The following is an 18899-nucleotide window of genomic DNA, read 5'->3' on the forward strand; positions in this document are numbered from 1 at the left end:
GAGTGCCACCGTGCTTCCCAAGCGGCGCACCAGCGCAGTGCGCCACCGGGCCGGCCCCATACTTTCTCTTGAATTCTTTTTATTTTTCTTCATTTCTTTTTGACTGTAACATTTTTCCTTTTTTTTTTTTTTTTTTTTCTAATCAGTAAGGGGAGCACCCTTGGCATGGTGTGGTCTGCACCACACTCAGCCAGTGAGCGCACTGGCCATCCCTATATAGGATCTGAACCCGCAGCCTCGGGACTAACAGCGCTGCACTCGCCCGAGTGAGCCACAGGGCTGGTCCCATTATTCCTTCTTTTTACCCCCCAATTTTTAAGGCATCGATTGTCATATTTATTTGCTTTTATTTTTCTCCTACTGTAACCTTCACTTTTTAAAAAAGTTTTTTTCCTTTAATTGGTAATTTTTCCTTGTGTTCTGTCATGTCTTTTTTAGTTTTTTCTAATTCTAGTTTATCTTGTTTATATTGTATCATTTTCTTAATATCATTTTGAATACAGTTACAGTTTTGATTTGTTTTTTTTTATTATTATTTTTTTATTTTTTATTTTGTCAATATACAATGTAGTTAGTTATTGTGTCCCATCACTGAAACCTCCCTCCCTCTTGATTTGTTTTTGAGCATGTCTTTCAGATATGCTTTCACTGTCTGCAGGGGTGTTATCCTGCTCCTCTTCCTTCCCCTCCTTTTTCTCCCTCTCCTTCTTTTTTTCTTCTTCCTTTAATAGTAACCTTGTATGGAATTTAATCTTGATACTTTGTTTGTTATTCATTTTAATGTAAATTTGGTTTTATTGAACTTTTAAAGGAAGGCGTGTTTCAGATAGATTTTCTAACTTCACAGACTCTTCTGTTTTTTAATCTATGTAGTGTTAACAAATAAAGTAGCCTGCTTTCTGAGATTTCCTGGCTCTGTTTTCCTCCCACACTTTGGTCTGGACCTTCTTTTTCATTTTTCTCTGTTACTCTTATCCTGTTCCTATCCTATTCCACTCTCAGCAGTTTCTCCTGTGGGGCTCCATCCTGGAAAGGAGGCCTGTTAGGTCTGTTTCAGGAGTTCAGAGTGATTAGTTGGCTCCAGCACCTTGTAGGCCTTATTCCTGGCCTCTTGTTAGAGTTTCTGCTGCTATTCTCAACTTACCCTCTGCATTTGTAGTCAGTATCTGTTGCTTTTTGGTGGGGAGTTTAGTTCATCAGTTGCATCATTGTTTTCTTCTGATTTTTCCAGCACAAATGCTGATATGATAACAGATAGATCTTGTTACTGTGGGTGTTTTTTCTCTAAAACCCACAATTGTATTGTGGGTTTGTGGGGATACCTTGTCACTTAGTGTTGTTGTAGATATTGGTTGTATTTCATTTTATATTAATTTTTCTGTATGTCTTTATAGGAGGGTTCAGCAAGATCCAAAGCTAGCTGCTACTGCTGCCACTATTGTCTGCCTTCAAGTCTTTGACGATTTTGTTAATATGCTGTCCCTCAGAGATGTGATATTGTTTTTGACTCACTATTTGCTTCACTTCACTTGTTCCTTCCTTCCATGATACGGGAATCATAGTGGAGACTTTACCACTTGCCAAAATGGTATTCCAACTTTGTGTTCTGGAATGGAAAAATAACCACAGAATAGGTTTGTGAACTTTCTTGGCTCATTGATGCATTTTGTTCAAAACTGCATGTATCACTTGACCCTCCTAAGTGCTTATTCTTCCTAGTAGATCACCGTTGCCTTTTGTGTCCTTAAGGATTAATGCTATCTAAGAACCAGTGTCCAATAATATCCTCAAAGTCTAGATATTTCCTTTTTCCCAGTGCACAGTTACCCTGGCAAATGGCTTCAGTTTCTCTAAGGAGACAAAGAAGTTTACGATTTATACTTGGGACAGTGCCAAAAGGTCCTTCCTCATGCATACTTGGCTTCATTATTCAATGGACTCAAACTGTGAGTTGAATCAGTTTCTGGGAATTGGGTAAGGGACTCTGACTTTCTATTGGGACAACTCAAATTAGTCTCCCACTTTCTAGACCTTTTTTCTTGACTTTTTAGTTGCCCATCTGTTTCAATCCTAGGAATCCCATAATAAATAACCTCATTCTTGAGAGTCAAACCATTCCGATTACCACTGTATTCTTGCCACTTATATGGGAACCATTTAGTGCTGACACTTGGTCTTTGCCACTCCAGAATCCTATCATTACAACTGGACTCAGCCTATTTCAATAGCAGTATCTCCTATATAGGACAGCCATTATAGTGTTTTAAAGAATGTTTGTGCTTGAAGCACAGTTGTACTTCTCTGTGTCTTAGTGAAGGGAGCATTCTTTCAGTCATCCTGGCAAACACAGTTAAAGATGGTGGAAAAACAGTTCATACATAAGATTTCCATTTCAAAATTATGAACTCCCTAATTCTTTGGATTTCTCTCTCCCCTCTGCATTATATCAAGGAATTTTTGACATTTCAATTTTACTTGGGGTAGGCCTCTTCTGAAACCAAATTTCAATTAATGAACTGAGCAAACAGATGAATTCTCTTGAATTAGATCACTGAATTCAAAATCTCTAGCAAATGCATTTCTAGCAAAATCTCTAGCAAATGTTGATAATTCCTTCTCTTTTATCTAACCGTTCCCCCACATGAATCCATTACGACATATATTCCCCGGGCTTCTGTAGATATAAATAAGCAGGAAATTGCAAATATCTAAATAGGTAAACTCTCTTTACTTGTCTCTCTGAGGCATGGGATTTTACTTTTTTTTATAGGTCAAAAGACAATAAAAATTATGATGGTGGAACATGAGGATACTTGGCACCCTCTTGAAGGTAAATACCTCAGGTAAGGTCATTGCAGGGTCTCCACACAAGGCAGAGCTAGCTTTACTGGATGGGGAGGAAAGATTATTTCTGCTGGCAAGTGAGGCTCAGTGGATATTGGAGGCTCCAGGGACACATATTCATTTGAATTTACCCAAATGTTTTCAAAGCCTAACTTGAACATAGACGACCTGGTGAGGCTGTGAATTCGATTAAACTTGTAATTCAAAACTTACACGATCAGCGTTGGCAACTTTTGGACATCATCCCATTGCCGTTAAGAGAACAGAGGTTGTTTGCTGGTAGTTACAGAAACTCTCCAATCCTCTAATTTTGCCTAGAGCTTGAAAGTTAAAGAAATTTAAAGCCCTGAGCTTATGGTTCTTTTCTTTAAGCTCTCCGTGGCTTCAGAAGTGTTCAGCCTGACCTGGAGTCCTTGGGTGCCCCATTCCTACTGTACTGACCCACCAAAAACTTGGCTTCAATAGGCACTTGACACAAGCCCACCAAAAGCATGACAATTTAAGTAACTCTATACTTAACTGTGTCATGGACTGCCTGCTGGTTTCTCATTTTTCAGTGGGAATTGAATCATCCCTGCCTTCAAACTCATCCAAATCAGATGACTGCCCCCAAATCCCCATTGTGGAGAGTCTGTTGTCTTTAACCACTTCGAGTTTTACAAACTATATTAGAGCTCAGTATAGGAGATAGAAAACCCCCTAGGTATATTAATCATTAAAGGATTTTATATAGGAAATGAGGTGCTTTAAAAAATGGTTGGAAATGCTAGAGTAGCATGAGTCTGGAGACCACCACTGGAACTGTTAAATTCAGTGCTCATCATCATAGATGCTACTCAGAGATCAGATAGTTGGAGTTAGGAAGCCGTTTCTGTCACCATTGAAAATTTGAAATTGTCACCATTGAAATTTTCTTGACACTCATAAAAGTGTTAACCAGGCACTAAGTCTGGTCATCATTGCCCCAAGGCTGCATTTTTATAGTCATGTTTTCATGAGTTTGCATGTTAGCAGAAATAGCAACAAGACAATAGCCTCTATTCCATATCTGCCTTCCAAAACTTTTGTGAGTTAATAAATCAACAGAAACTCAGTTGCATACAGAACCCTAGCTGCAAGAGAGTCTGGGAGATGTAGATTTTAACTTTATAGGCTCTCCAAGGAGGTGAGATGCTATCCACTATATCAAAAAACTAAGTACTTGGGGGGAGAGGGGGACTTATATTAGTGAGTTTCTGTTACTTGATGTAAAATGGGAGAAAACACTATAGTGATGTGAAGGGTTAATGGCTATATAAACAGGAAGAATAGTAAACTCTCTTGAAGAAGTTGGCATATGGAGAAGAGAAAGATGACATGCAATTAGTGGGAGAACACAGAGGAAAGGAGAAGTTTCTCTTTAGATATAAGAGATTTAAGCATTGTTATGGGCTGAGGGGGAGGAAAATGGAAAAGGTGGTTGAGGATTTAGGATAGGACACTAAGGGCAAATTGATGGAACACCGACTGGAGGAAGTTGGAAGGCAGGAATCAAGGTTCTGGGCATCAGAGTTATCCTCAAACAGAGAAGCAAAAGGAGCAGATTTACTCTAAAGAGAGTTAGGCATCTGCCAGGAACTTGAACATGCAAGGATTTAACACATGCAAGGATCCCGCTGGATGTGGGAAATCAAGGGAGCATGGCCATAGAGGAACATGTGTCCGTTTCAGTCATGTAAGAGTGGTTTGTGTAAAGATGACTTAATGTTCATGTAGTTTATGTTTTTTTCAAATGAATTTATTTTGGGGCATCTCATCTTTCAAATACTTTGAACTGGTTGATAGATATTTATTTGGGACAAATAAAATCCAACTGGTATTGCATAAAATATGAACACTGTTCCACAACCACTGTGACAGCAGTGTTCTGCACTCTTGTAAATGTGTGAAACTGGCCAATACTGGATCAATAGTTAAGTCAGGACTCAACATGGCTCTACTCAGGCCTAGTTCTTACACAGAATCCTCCATTTCTGCCAACCATCAGAGCTCCATAACTTAACTCCAGCTGTGGTTGATATGGTCCTCTGTATGACCTTGAAAAGTATATTATTTTTGGTTGGGAAAAACAATACAACAATGAGGTTATATCTACCATAAAAATGTCTACCCTTAGGCGTGAATATAAGAACAAAACTGTCTGGTTAGCTCAGTTGGTTAGAGCACAGCCTTAAAACAACAAGTTAACAAGTTCAGATCCCCGTACTGGCCACCTGCCTGCCCCTTCCCCACCAAAAAAAAAAACGCAATATGATAAGAACAGAAATTTTGGAATAGGTTATGCAAAAGTGGGTGTGTAGGGCAGAGTGCAACCTGCCTGCACTTCTGTCTTTTGCTGGGGCTGCTAGGTTTATAGCACCTGGGCAGGGGCTTTTGTGTGTCAGGGAAAGTGGAAAGCAGAGTAAGTCAGTTCTCTCCTTGTAGTTGATGTGTTTAGGATGGGAAGCCATGTGGGTGAGGCACCTGGGCAGGGGCTTTTGTGTGTCAGGGAAAGTGGAAAGCAGAGTAAGTCAGTTCTCTCTTTGTAGTTGATGTGTTTAGGATGGGAAGCCATGTGGGTGATCAGAGGGGTGATGTCTGAGCAGCCTGCTTGAGGTGAGCTGTGATGTGGAGGAGCTTTATAAGAAAAGTAAGCGGATTTTCAGTTTCCTTCTTCCTCTTCTTTGGTCAGTCTTGGTGTCAGTGGGTTATTTGGACAGGCCCTAATCTGTACCATATAGTCTCATCCTCACTCTCTCTACACATCCATTATCCTAGATAAACCCACAATCCAAGTAAAAGTGGTTTGTGCAAATGTAATGCAAAGGTGCCCTAAGATAAGTCCCTGAGCAACCTTCTCAACCAGACATCTGGCCCAAGCCCTTCCTAGAGAGATAGTCTGGAGCTACCACGGTCTTTGATCACATGACATGTGATTCTGAAAGCGAGCTTGAAAAGCACTCTCCTATGATGTGTTACAAACTTGTCTGTGCTTCTTCCTTCTCCCTGATACATCCCCCAGAAGCTCAATGCCTTTCACTGCCTCTCTTTGCCAAGATCTCCTGTTCTCTTACCCATCCCAAATCTAGGGCCCTTCCCCCTATTTTTTAAGATAAATCCTACCTGTGTCCCTTTTTCTCAGGGCTCTGCAAGGTGACTGGCTAGCTAATTTAATTAACTAATGCACAATAAAGTCTCATTGGCTTCATACATCACCCTCTGAGGATAACATTTGCATTTTAAATGAAGCTTCTTAGACTGTCAAGCTTGGCAAGTAGCTTATAGATCATCAGAACAAATGCACTAATTTTACAGAGGAGGCCATTGAGGCTCTGAGGCCTCACAGGACTTGCTGGAGGTCTCAGGGCTGCTAAGGGGCAAAGCCGCAACTGGAACCAGTCTGGGGGTTAGCATACCTTGCACCATTACACACAAGCTCTCACAACATGCATAGCTAATAGAAGAATCTGTAGGTACCAAGGAGGAAAAGAAATATTTTGATTCATGTATTTATTTCATATTCAACATACATTTACATGCAAAGTTATCACTCCTTACCTACAATTGCTGTTTTTACCACTATTTCTTTCTGTGGTGCACTTAGCACAGCATTTCTCAATTGTTTCTTACTTATTTGTCTCCCTACCTGGACTCTGAGCTCCTAAGGACAGCAACTGGGCTCTGTTTGTCATTGTATCCCAGCACCCAGGCCAAGGTAGGGTAGAGTGGGAATTCAGTATACATTGCTGAAAGAATGAATGAACAAGTGTATGATCATGAGGCACAGGGAAGAGAATCCTAGGCACCACGCTTTAATGGTTCTGAACAACGTTGTTCTATTGGTGAGGCATTTTTCCTAACATTCTTCAAAACATGTCAGATACTTGCCTTCCTCCTTTAGTTCCTCTTAAGGCTGGTTTTTGGCTTTAAATAATTTTTTTTCCTTTGTGTCATTGATGGCGTAAAACTGATGTTACCTCTCTAGTTTCTTCTGCTTCTAAGATTTCCCCATACACTTATCATTTCCTTTTGCAAGACTGGGAAATGATATACTGACAGAATATCAGATTAATCTGTTCTGATTTTTTTTTCTCAGCTAGAAGAAAAAATAAGAGCCTTCTGAAGAGCCTTCAAATCAACAGTAATTTCAGATTTTCACAACATAAAGAGGCTGAGCACAAAGTGAATTTGACACTTTGAAAAATGTTGTCAGCTTCCCAGTAGACGGATGAACATGCTTCCACTTCATGAAAGCTTGTTTCATAAGTATTCCATAAATATCAATGTCAGGGTTGTTAAGTAATTAATATTAACCTATTGAGAAAGCATTTCTTTTCTACGTGGTTGATTTCTAGTGGGGAGACTAATTAAATATTAAAGACCGTGAGAGATGTTTTCTGTAATTACAGTTTCTAGCTGTATTTACAAATGATGTGCCTGCATGCAGAGTGAAATAATAATATTATTCATAAAAACTATTATTCAAAAAATAGTTCATACCATGAACATGTTTTTATTCCTATACAGAAAATATGGATTTTTTCCATCTGGACTGCCTCTGCCCGAGTTTGTCTATAGTTACTTACTTTACTACCCTTCACAATTGCCCTCATAGACTCTTTCCTATTTCCACCATGATTTGAAAGGCTACCATTCCACATTTTTATGTCTCTTTGGCTTTTTTGTTTTGTTTGACTCACAAAAGGCTTCTGTATGCGTTACAAACTAAGGGTTTGCTAAGACAAATGGGAAATATAGCAACACAAAATAAAACAGATCAAGAGTGTAGATTTTAAGTGTTCTCACCACAAATAAATGATAAGTATGTGAGGTAAGGCATATGTTAATTAGCTTGATTTTGCCATTCCTCAATGAATACATGTTTCAAAACATCATGTTGTACACCATAAACATGTACAATTTTATTTGTCAATTAAAAAAACAAAGACAGCTTAGATAGACCTGTTGTTAAACGTTCTTTGTCTAGTCCGCCATGTGCCTGCCCACGGTTTCCCTTTTCTACCCCCTCCACTCCCTTCTACCCACTCTCGCTCCTCTGCACCTTTCTCAGGAACAGAAAGGCTTTCTCACATTCTTCCCGGTATCTATGCAGAGCAACCTAACCCTCTGCACCCTATTCCAAATCCCCACAATCCCTGGCTTTTCTTTGTAAATGCAAGAATTCTGTCGAAACTTCAAAATCACTGCACGTAAGAGTCCACACCACCACTTCCTCTGGTAGTCCTCAGACTGGGGACTATCTGCTTGGGACGGCCATGCCTGGTTTTGGCTCTTTCTTTACACTGAATTTTCAAGCAGAAACCATCATAAATTTTTAGATTTTCCTAACCCCTGAAAAGCACACGAACAAGCTAGTTCTTATTTTTGCTTTTATTTTTCTTTATGTAGTTATCTTTTGCTGTAAAAGTACACACTTTCTGGTGATTTTAGATTACTGGCCTTAAGAAATAACAGAACGGAAATATTTCAGAAGCCTCCTAACTGACCTTGCTAATTATATGTATAAATTAAATGGATTCAAGTAGGATTGTTTCTGATGCAAAGAACCTGGAGTTGTTTTTAGAATGTAAAACAACTATGACTTTCCCATGTATGTTGAAAGAGGATTAGATTTACTGTGTTTAAAAAGGGAGAAATAACTTTGAATAGGACATTTACCTTATATGGAGAAAAACATTTCAATATCAAAAGTTTCTCATTAAAAAAGAAAACTGCCTTTTATTCTCCAAAAACCAGGAAGAGGAATTAATCTACTAATCATTCAGAAGTTCTACTTCCTTCCATTTGAGGCAGTCTTCAGTAACTACGCACTTGAGAACTTAGCCGGTTGAGACTTGCAAGAAGGAAAATCACACCTCATACTCTTTCACCCACAGCCACAAGCCTCAAACATTTTTTTCCAAAGTCCAGTGTCAGATGGAGAGCTCCTAAATCTCTTTGTTCAGTGAATTGGACCAGGCATGATGGCTTTTCTGATAAGAGCTTTCCTAAATTTAGGTTCATTTAGCATTTTAACCAGGAAAATAAAAATACAAACTGGAGTCTTTCCAAGTGTTTACATATTACTAGACATTTCAAGCACATGCTAACTAGGCAAATATTGTTTAAGTAGAAACCAGTAGACACAGGCAGTGTGGTTTCTACACCAAGATGCAAGAAGTGGGTGCATTGTTGACAAAGAGCAGACACTAAGCAGTTTTAGGGGCAGAAGGATTCACGGTGCACAGAGATAACTCCTAAACCTTTTGCTAAGTTATTCATTTATATTTTTATTGGTGGTTTTTATTTTATTCTATTTTTATTGAGTCCTCTGTGCCAGTCATTGTGATTCAGAGGGGATATAATTCCAAAGATGTATTATTCAGGATTCTTGGTTGCAAGTATCAGAATGTAACTCAAATGTTTTAAGGACAGAAGAGAATTTATTGGCTAATATAACTGAGAAATACAGAATGCGCTTGTTCCTCATATACTAGATCTAGGGACTAGATGATGTTATTTAGGCTCTATTTCTATATTCTAGCTGTGCTTCCTCTCTAGGGTTAGCTTAAATACATGGCCATGCTCTTCATGAGATGGGAAAGATGGCTGCTGGTGGTCAACAGCCTCTATCGTTATCTTGTTCAATTCAAAAGGAAAAAAGGGACCTTCTTGTTCCAGGATCCATATATTGATACCATGGAAAGACTGTCCAATCACATCCCTGTGCTGTCAGTCATTGTTGTCAAGAGGATATGGTGCCATGATTAGCCAGGCCTGGGTCACATGCCCAAGCCTGCTGTAAGTGGGTAGACAGGACACTGTAATTAGTGGTTTCAGCAGAACCATGTGGAATAAAGGAACCGTACTTACTTTCCCAATGGAAAGAATGGTCCTGGGCAGACAAATATAACTGATGTCCACAATAAAAGACTTAGTCCTTTCTTCAAGAAACTCTCAGTATGGTGAGGGAGATGAGCATTTAAGCAGCTATAATAATTAAATGAATGCTAACACAGGAGAGAGAATTACAGATAAATAGAGAGTACTGTGTGAACTCAGAGTGGGGACCTTTAACTCAGATTTGGGGGATCAATGATGGTTTCCTGTATAGTACACCCCATGGTTAAGTCTTGATGGACAAATAAATAGGGCTATCAGGTGAACTAGGGAGTGCAGAATAGATTTGTTGGGAGTAAAAATAGCACAAACAAAAGCAGCGAGACGACAAAGGATAAGGGCTGTCTGAGGAACCCTGAATAGTTTGAAATGGCTAGAAGGCAGCATGTTCTGTGAAATGTCAGGAAAAAAGGCTGGAAAAGTACACAGGACTAGACCATGAAGATTCAAAAGGGACCTAATGTATTTAAACTAAGAGAGTTATTGAGTTGCTTGTGTTTTCGGCAGCACAGATTAGAAGGGGCACAGGCTGGAGGGAGAGACCCAATGCAGTAATCTGAGTGAGAAATGGTGAAGACCTCAATTTAAGTAATGCAGTTTAGGAGATGTTCTTGATAGGACTTGATGACTGATCAGATGTTGTTGGTGACGGTAAGGGAGGAGTCTGCGATGATTGTTAGTTTTCTAGGTTTGGTAACTCAGTAAATGGTATCATAATTCACCAACATAAAGAACCAGAAGTTTTTGGTGAAAGACCATAAATTTAGGTTTGGACAATCATCTTTATGATACAAATCTGCTACATCCCCAGAAGCTGGATGGCCTCATCAGAAGATACTACAGAGGACATTTCCATCTGCAGTAGAGATAGAGACAAGATGACGTCTCACGATCCTTTATGCCCCAACCCAGCAAAAAGTCCATCTCTAATTACTTTTAACTACATTTACCTTCCTCTGTCAGATGCCCCTGTGACTTTTATGTGTGATATGACTTCGATACAGGTTGCTCCTATCTCTGTGGACCTTCTACAGAAAGGAGGGAATTTCAATACTTATGCTCTATTGACTTAGTTTTCGTAAGTTAGCACCCCAGTGATATAAAAAGTGGAGTGGTACTTAATCATCCCCTCCACAAACGGGGTAGGGACTAGGATGCAATCAAAGGCTATCTTTATTATTTTTTTTCCAGTGGGCAATTGCCACATTTATAGTTTTCTTCCACTTCAAAGCTTACAAGATAAGAGTCCAAGTTCCCCGTCTGACCTACAAGCCGCCTCCACAAACGGGGTAGGGACTAGGATGCAATCAAAGGCTATCTTTATTATTTTTTTTCCATTGGGCAATTGCCACATTTATAGTTTTCTTCCACTTCAAAGCTTACAAGATAAGAGTCCAAGTTCCCCGTCTGACCTACAAGCCGTGAACAGCCTGGTCCAAACCATCTTTTCAGCTCTATTTCCTGCTACTGCCATGTAGACACTCAACTCTGATCAAGGTGCTCTGACCTTCAAATGGCAAACCGTGACCTGGAACCTGGCACATATTAGCACTTAATAAGAGTTGCTGAATTTTTGAAAGAAAAATTAGAGAAAATCAAGTGTCTCTCCTTCCCTATTTTTGAAAAGATAGGGGTTTTTTTGTTAAATAATATTTTCATGGTAAAAGTTAAAACACATATGAAAATATAAAGAATAAAATAAAAATCACTGATAATTTCATCACCTGTGATTAACCATTGAAAACCTTTCGGTGAATTTCCTTCCAATTTTTTTCTATGTATGTAGAAGTTTATATGTGAATGGATATACATATATACACAGACACATACATACACACATACAGAGATATGTTTACACATATGCATACACAATCTCATTATATAAAATGCTGAATTTTGCATTGTTTAACTTTTATCCTGAACTTTTCCCCATATTTTTGAGTACTCATGCATAATATGCTTTTTAATTGTCTGTAATAAATATCTACTTAGTAGTTTTATAGTTTATTTAACATTCTCCTACAGTTAGATATTTAGGATGTTTCTAGATTTTGTAAATTATAAATATCCTATAACAGCACTGTAGGCAAATTTTATCAGCATTTCTGATTATTTCTTTAGATAAGTTTTTAAAAGTAAAATTCTGGATTAAAATATACAAATATTTACACTGCGTAGAAGACTGTTTTTTAGGTCAAAAAATGTGTGATGAAGGTTAATAAAAAATAAGCTTGAAAAGCAAATATATATATATATATATAAACATTTAAAACAATTCTTTTTTTTTTTTTTAAGGCAAAACCACCTACAAATTGGCATATTTGTTTATTTCTCAGTTGGTGAAAATGTCCTTAATTTCTTGATGTAGCTAACAAATTTCAACTCTGATTGCTACGCAAAAGAAGAGAAGATAATCTGCTTTGCAATGAACTTTATAGTTCAACTGCATACAGGCAACATGCTATATATGAAAAAATTACTAACTGAACTACAGGTATTAAATACTGAAAAAAATTAACAGTTTATTATAATTTATTTTATTTAACAATCTAGGAAAGTTTTTAGCCATCAGCAGTTCCAGTGCAATTTCAGGTGCAATTGAAAATTCAGGAATCTTGGTGGAGCTGTTAGTGTAGTGAACGTTGTAGGTAAAATACATGCATACTTTTGATAGCACATGTGAAGGGATCTCTCTAAAATTGACCTCACTGGTTTCGTTCTCAGCAAACTGACCTGGACCACTCAATGCCTTGTATCATTCCTGATGTTGGTGCATGTTCTCTTTCTACAATAAATTCATGACCATCAGAAGATATCAATTTGACATCCATGGCATCAGGGCCTTCACAGCCACTGTAGGTTTTCTCTCCATCCGTTATGTTCTTATGAAATTCTACTTTCCTTCCACAGGAACTTTAGCACTTTCCTGAAATCGCCAGCTAAAACAATTCTTGATCCATATAGCCAGATCGTTTTCTAGAATTAATTTTATCAAATTATATTCTCATCAGACTATATGTGAATGATTATTTTTCTGGATATTTAGGCATGTATTAGGTTGAAAACTGGGCTTATGGGGTTTTTCTTTGTTACTTTATTAAACACCTAAGTAAGTTGGGGAATAATTTATATATGTATATATTTTTTTCCTTTTTGTCTTTTTTACTGACCGGTAACGGGATCGCAATCCTCGGTGTCGCGCCCGTACCGGGGATGGGCAACGGGATCGCAACCCTCGGTGTTGTGCCCACACTGCGCTCAGCCAGTGAGCGGGAACCGGTCTCCACATGGGATCCGAACCCTCGGCGGGAGCGCCGCCGCGCTCCCAAGCGGCGCACTCTCCAGTGCGCCACCGGGCCAGCCCGAATAATTTATATTTTAATGATATTTCAACTTCTAATAGACTATGTCTCTCCTCTTATTCCAGTGCTATTTGTGGTCCTTTAAGTTTTCAAAGTTTTCTTCATCTCTAGGTAGGTTCTACACATTTCTTGTTAAGTTTATTGTTAGGTATTTAAAATTTCTATTGATATTGAGAATGGGATATTTTCCCATTATATTCTCCTTCTTTCTTTCTTTTTTTCCACTCTATATGGTACTGAACTTTATTTTATTTTTTTTTTATTGATTATGCATATTCATGGGGAATAAAGCTGACCGTCACCACTTGTATCCAAGATGTAATGGCCAGATCAATACTATTAGCATGCCATTACCACAAATTGTGATTATTCCCCGTGCCCCCCACCCAATTAATCCCCGACCTCCCTCCACCTCCCCACTCTGCAACCCTAGGTGTGCTCTCTCTCTCTACAAGTCCAGCCCAACCCTGTGGTCTTTCTTTCCTTCCTTCTTTCTCTCTTAGCTCCCACTTATGAGTGAGGACATGCGGTATTTATCCCTCTGTGCCTGGCTTATTCCACTCAACATAAGTTTCTCCAAGCTCATCCATGTTGCTGCGAATGGCAGAATTTCATTCTTTTTTATGGCAAAGTAGTATTCCATGATGTATATATACCACATTTCCCTTATCTATTTGTCTGCCAGTGGACATTTAGGTTGTTTCCGTATCTTGGCTATTATAAATAGAGCTGTGATGAACATGTGAGTGCAGGTATCCCTTTGACATGATGATTTCCATTTCTCTGGGTATATACCTAGAAGTGTGATTGCTGGATCATGTGGTAGATCTATCTGTAGTTGTTTGAGAAACCTCTATACTGTTTTCCACGGTGGGTATACTAACTTGCAGTCCCACCAACAGTGTAGGAGCATTCCCTTCACACCCTCACCAGCATTTGTTATTCACCATCTTTTTGATTATAGCCAGTCTAACTGAGGTGAGGTGATATCTTAATGTGGCTTTAATTTGCATTTCCCTGATGATTAGTGATAGTGAGCATTTTAAAAGTGCTTTTTGGCCATTCGTATGTCTTCCTTAGAAAAACATCTATTCAGCTCCTTTGCCCATTTTTTAATTGTTTTTTTTTTTTTTTTTACTGTGTAATTGCTTGAGTTCCTTGTATATTCTGGATATTAATCCCTTGTTGGAAGTATAGTTTGCAAATAGTTTCTCCCACTCTGTAAGTTGTCATTTCACTCTATTGATTGTTTCCTTTGCTATGCAGAAGCTCTTTAGTTTGATATAATCCCATTTACTTATTTTTTCTTTTGTTGCTTGTGCATTTGGGCTTTTGTTCACAAAGTCTGTGCCCAGTCCTAGTTCCTGAAGTGTTTCCCCTATTTTTTAACCTTACAGCTTGCATATTTATTGAACAAATACTATTAAAATAGCTAAAATACATTGGGTACTTGTCATGAGTGCATCAGTAAAGATCACATTGTTACAAAAGCCTGCATTTCTAGCAGTACACAACTGCAGCTCTACATAAATGCCACAGATGCAGAATACTGTTTCCTTGCTCTATTTACACAACTGATATTCCTATAATGCTTCCCCTATATTTTCCCTTAGTAGTTTTACAGTCTCAGGTCTTACACTTAAGTCTTTAATCCATTTGGCATTGATTTTGGTATGTGATGAGAGGTGCAGGTCTATCTAGTTTCATTCTTCTGCATATGGATGTCCAATTTTCCCAGCATCACTTACTGAAGAGACAGTCTTTTCCCCAATGTATGTTTTCATGGCCATTGTCAGATATGAATTGGCTGTAAGTCTGTGGGTTGATTTCTCGGTTCTCTATTCTGTTCCACAGGTCCAAGTGTTCATTTTTTATGCCAGTACCATGCTGTCTTGGTTACTATAGCTTTGTACTATAATTTGAAGTCAGATAGTGTTATGCCTGCAGCTTTTTGTTTTTGGCTCAGAATTGCTTTGGCTATCTGGGGTCTTTTTTTGTTTCATATGAATGATAGGATTGTTTTTTCTATTTATGTGAAGAATGTCATTGGTATTTTGATGGGGATTGCATTGAATCTATAGATCACTTTGGGTAGTATGGACGTTTTCACAATGTTAATTCTTCCAATCCAAGAGCATGGAATGGCTTTCCATCTTTTTGTGTCTTCTTTAATTTCTTTCAGTAGTGGTTTGTAGTTCTCATTGTAGAGATCTTTCACCTCCTTGGTTAAATTGATTCTTAGGTATTTAATTTTTTTGGTGACTATTGTAAATGGGCTTGCTTTCTTGATTTCTCTTTTTGTTAGTTAATTACTGAAGAATATAAACACAACTGATTTGCGGGCATTGATTTTGTATCCTGCAACATTACTGAAATTATTAATCAGCTTTAAGAGTTTTTTGATAGAGTCTTTAGGTTTTTCTGTATACAGGATCATGTCATCTGCAAATAGGGACAGTTTGACTCCCAATCTGGATGCCTTTTATTTTGTGGGTATTTCTGAAGGGGAGGAGAAAGGTAAAGATGTTTAAAATCTATTCAATGACATAATAATGGAAGACTTTCCAGGTATAGGAAGAGACACAGACCTTCAGATCCAGGAAGCTCAAAGATCCCCAAACAGGTTCAGTCTGAAAAGATCCAACTCCAAGACACGTTATAGTCAAACTGGCAAAACTCAAAGACAAAGAGAGAATCCTAAAAGCAGCAAGAGAAAAGTGTCAAGTCACTTATAAGGTCTGGGCAGGTGGCTGGCCCATTCTCCTGCCTGCCTGGGTGCCTCCCCTGTCAGTAGAGGCGTGGTGCAGGGTCCTGCCTCTACCCCCATTGTATTTTCTAATTAGTTATCTCTGCCACATAAAAAAACCTATTGATTTAAAAACATTTATTTATTTTTAAAATTTCCCTTCCATCTTGTAAAGAAAAGGAAAAAAAAGCAGGGGGGGGGGGATGTTTTGACTCTCTTCCAAACTTGCCTTGCAATTTATTCTCCACTAAATTTTGTTCACATGGTCTGGCTGCCCTAGAAAGCCCTTTGAATGCTTTTCTACCTAGGAAAATCATACAATGATGAGGAAACTGTGGTGAGGCTGCCTAAATCCCTCCAGGTAGAGAATGCAGGCTCTGGAACCACAAGGGGCACTGGCTAGAGGTGCTTAGCACCATTGCCAATGCTGTGTTCTCTCTGCCATCAGGCTCTGTGCCATCTCTGCAGGTACCAATACCAGCCGATAAAGGGAAGAAGAAATGCCTGGTCATGCCTCACACCTGCTGGGCTCGCTGTTAGGTGAGCACCTACACTTACTGGCCCTATAGTCACAGTGCACCAGTCTCTGTTTGTGGCCAAAAGTTTAAGCCCCTCCCATCACTTATTTTCTCTGATATGATTGTAGTGTTTATTTACTGTCTTAGTCTGTTGGGGCTGCTCTAACAAAATACCATAAATTAGGTAGCTTATAAATCACAGACATTTATTTCTCACAGTTCTGGAGGCTGGGAAGTCCAAGATCAAGGCACTGGCAGATTTGTTGTCTGGTGAGGGCCTATTTTCTGGTTCATAGATGGTACCTTCTCACTGTGTGCTCACTGTCAGAAGGGGTGGGGGATCTTTCTGGGGTTTCTTTTACAAGGGCACCAGTCCCATTGATGAGTGCTCTACCCTCATGATCTAATCACCTTCCAAAGGCCCCATCTCCTAATACCATCATCTTGGGAGTTAGGATTTTAGCATACAGATTTCGGAGGGATGCAAGCATTTAGACCATAGCATTTGCTTCTTGGTTTTTACTTCTCAAACCACTCTTCTATGCTCTGCTCTGTGATGCTGGGGTCAGGGTCTACAAACGATATTTCCCAGAAACTCTTGTCACTTGGTTTCCTATTAGCAAATGGGAAAAATTGGAGGGAGATTGGAGGATGGAAGGAAGAGGGAGGGATGTTTTCTCTTTCTAGCGTTGGTGTTATTACAGCAAAAACAGCAACAAAGTACAGCTATGGCTTCAGTCCCCTGCTTCATTTGTCACTCTCCAAACCAGTGCTCTGTACCCTCTTCAAAGCACCAGCACCAGCCAGCCACACCCTTCACCAGCATAAGGGTGGGGGCCCTCCTCTGACCCTGGTTTCACTAACTCCACCTCTTCTTTGCTCTCCTATAGACCTACTGGTCAGGAGGGGAGGTGGGCAAAGGCCCGCAGGGGGCCCGTGTTATCTTACAGGGCAGAGGCCTCTGCATTGTCTTCAAGCAAGGAAAAGCTCTTGCTCCTAAGAGGGAAGGGTGGGCCATATCTTCAGGCTGAGAGAGTTCAGAGGAGTCCAGGAGTTCAAAATTTGAAGGGGTATTCAGCTAGATAATCCCAAGTGCTAGGTCCTCGTTTTTCCTAACCAGGGCCCTGACCCTGCATAACAGATATGCTTCGGTTGGTCATTTAACCTTTTCTGGAATTCAGCCACTTTGACCTCAACTTTCTCTGCCCTCTCACTGCAGCCGATGAGAGCCTCATTATAAGTTACTAGGGAGCTGTTCTAGCTTTTGTGCTTGGTTTTTCAATTGCCTGTTGATCTCTCATTGCTTTTCATTATCTTTTTCTAGGGTATCAGTGACACATCAACAGGCATTCAATCCCATTTTCCGTATAATTAATAATTACCCCATACTCCTCAATTGCCTGAAACATTTCACCGACTACCCCCTCCTCTAATACGCCATTCCAATTCACCATTCAGGAGAGTGTTAACAACTGGCTGACGACCTCTGCCAGGAGCCCTGTGTATTACATCTCCCACCGGTGATGGAGTCCTTCTTACCAATCAGCCGATGAGTAATCCAGCTCCCAAACCCCTACTTATAACTTGCTCTTTTGGACCTCTTCTAGTGCCACCTGTCACAGGTTGGATTCTCTGGAAGTAGACACTGAAACAGAGATTGACATGCAGGATGTTTATCAGGGATCAATACCTGTGAAAGGCAGGGGAGAAAGAAGGGTAGGGCAGAGAAGTTCAACCATGATGCAGGTCTGAGGAAGCCTCAGCCAGCTCCATGGGGACCTCTCAAGTGTGTATGATCTGTAATAGAACTATTCCACACCAGGACAAAGCAGCTGGGCCTTTATACCCCCCTGGGATCATGAACTGGATATGGGTGGCCCAGGAAGGGGCATGACCTTGGGTGAGGTGTATCTCTGTAGCTGAGGCAAACCCTGAAGGGATTGACATCTAAAGGCTGTCTACTGATAGTATTTCTATCATCTGGGGCAAAATTCCTACCTTGAAGCAGGATCTGGATAACACATCTCCATGTCCACCATGACATTCAACAGTGAACTCATCATCTCCTTTTTTCCTCCCTCACTCCCTTTTTCTTGCATGTTCTTCATCATCAGTTGGGTGCAATTACCACTTTCCCAGGCATCTGGAAGCCATTCTGTTTCTCATCCCTCACAATGATCATATCACCACATTTTAATGTTTTTATATCTTGAATATTTCTCTAATCAATCCCTTCCTCTCTGTACCTACTATCTGAGCTCAGAGCCTCAGAGTGTCTTTCCCTTGGACCATGGCAATAGCCTTCTAACTTGTCTCCTTGCTTTCAGTCCTCATTTCCAATCCGCCATTCACTAAGCTGCTAGAGTAAGCTTTCTGAAACAAATCTGACCTCATTGCTTGAAAACTCTTTAGCGACTCCCCATTCATTCATTCACTCAGTAATGAATTCATTCGCTCAAAAAATCACTCAGGTCAAAAACTAGGTAGTCAAAGAAGACTCTTCTCTTTTCC

The 18899-nt window shown here is 39.6% G+C and overlaps 1 pseudogene; it reads right to left on the reverse strand.

The window, feature by feature from the left end:
- Positions 1-1416: 1416 nt before the first annotated feature.
- LOC103605160 lies at positions 1417-12593 on the reverse strand (annotated as a pseudogene).
- Positions 12594-18899: the final 6306 nt, after the last annotated feature.

The sequence above is a fragment of the Galeopterus variegatus genome, unplaced genomic scaffold, assembly GCF_000696425.1.
Source record: "Galeopterus variegatus unplaced genomic scaffold, G_variegatus-3.0.2 Scaffold5631, whole genome shotgun sequence".
Lineage (NCBI taxonomy): Eukaryota > Metazoa > Chordata > Mammalia > Dermoptera > Cynocephalidae > Galeopterus > Galeopterus variegatus.